We start from the raw sequence: 1,480 nt of genomic DNA on the forward strand, positions 1-1,480 counted from the left end.
CCAAATTGGAAAGAAAGAAGTAAAATTACCTCTACTCATGATGACACGATTTTATATAAAGAAAATCTCGAGGACAGTACCAAAAAGAAAAAAAAAAAAAAAAACAAAAACAAAAACTAGAGCTATTAAACAAATTTCAGCAAAGTTACAAAAGTGCAAGATCCTCACACACACACACACACACACACACACACACACACACACATCCAGTTGTGTTTCTATACACCAGCAATGAATAACCAGACAAGGATATTAGGAAAACAATTCCCATTCTCAAGAGCATCCAAAAGAATAAAGAACCTAGAATAAACTAAGAAGATGAAAGACTTGTACACTGAAAACTATGAAACATTGCTTAAAGAAATTAAAGAAGATCTAAATAAGTGGAAAGATATCCTGTGTTCATTGAATGAAAGACTTAATATTGTTCAGATGGCAATACTACCCAAAGTGATCTACAGATTCAATGAAATTTCTATCAACATTCCAATGATAATTTTTGCAGAAATCGAAAAGCCAATTCTTAAATTCATATGGAATTGCAAGAGGACATTAAAAGCCAAAAAAAAATTTTAAAAGAACAAAGATGAAGGTCTCACACATTCCAATTTCAAAACTTACTACAAAGCTATAGTAACTAGCCTTTCCTTCCTGATAGCGCTCTCACAAACATGGTGAAGGTCACTAAAACCCGCTGGACTTCCTATAAGAAGTGTGGCAAGCACCAGCCCCACAAAGGGACACAGTACATGAAGGGCAAGGGTTCTACATATGCCTAGGGAGGGTGGCATTATGACAGGAAGCCGAGTGGCTATAGTGAGCAGACCAAGCCAATTTTCCAGAAAAGGCTAAAACTACAGAAAAAAAAAGTTGTGCTGAGGCTTGAATGCATTGAGTCCAGCTGCAGATTTAAGAGAATGTTGGCTATTAAGAGATGCAGGCATTTTGAGCTGGGAGGAGATAAGAAAGAAAAGGACAGGTTACCCAGTTTTAAGATTCATATCTTGTTTTATTATGAAGACAATAAAAAGCTACAGTAACTAAAACAGTGTGGTATTGACATAAGGACAGACATATAGACCAATGTAATAGAATGGAGAAATAAACCCACACATCTATGGTCAACTGATTTTTAGCAAGTGTACTAAGACCATTCAATGGGGAAAGGACACTCTTCTCAACACATGGTGCTGGCATAACTGGTCCACATGCAAAGGAAGGAAGTTGGATCCCTACTTCACATCATATATAAAAATTTAATCAAAATAATCTAAATATAGAGTTAAAATCACAAAACTCTCAGAATAAATCATAGTGGTAAATATTTATGGCCTTAGATTTGAAATGGATTCTTAGATATGACATAGAAAGTGTAAGCAGCAAAAGAAAAAATAGATAAATTGGATCTTATTGAAATTTAAAACTTTTGTGCTTATGTCCAAGGATGCAATCAAGAAAGTGAAAAGATAACCTACAGAAT

At 34.7% G+C, this 1,480-nt stretch overlaps 1 pseudogene; it reads left to right on the top strand.

Annotated features, from left to right (window-relative positions):
• Positions 1 to 671: 671 nt before the first annotated feature.
• LOC141575989 (large ribosomal subunit protein eL42-like) lies at positions 672 to 1,040 on the top strand (annotated as a pseudogene).
• The last annotated feature ends 440 nt before the right edge of the window (positions 1,041 to 1,480 follow it).

The sequence above is a fragment of the Camelus bactrianus genome, chromosome 35, assembly GCF_048773025.1.
Source record: "Camelus bactrianus isolate YW-2024 breed Bactrian camel chromosome 35, ASM4877302v1, whole genome shotgun sequence".
NCBI classification, from domain to species: Eukaryota; Metazoa; Chordata; class Mammalia; order Artiodactyla; family Camelidae; genus Camelus; species Camelus bactrianus.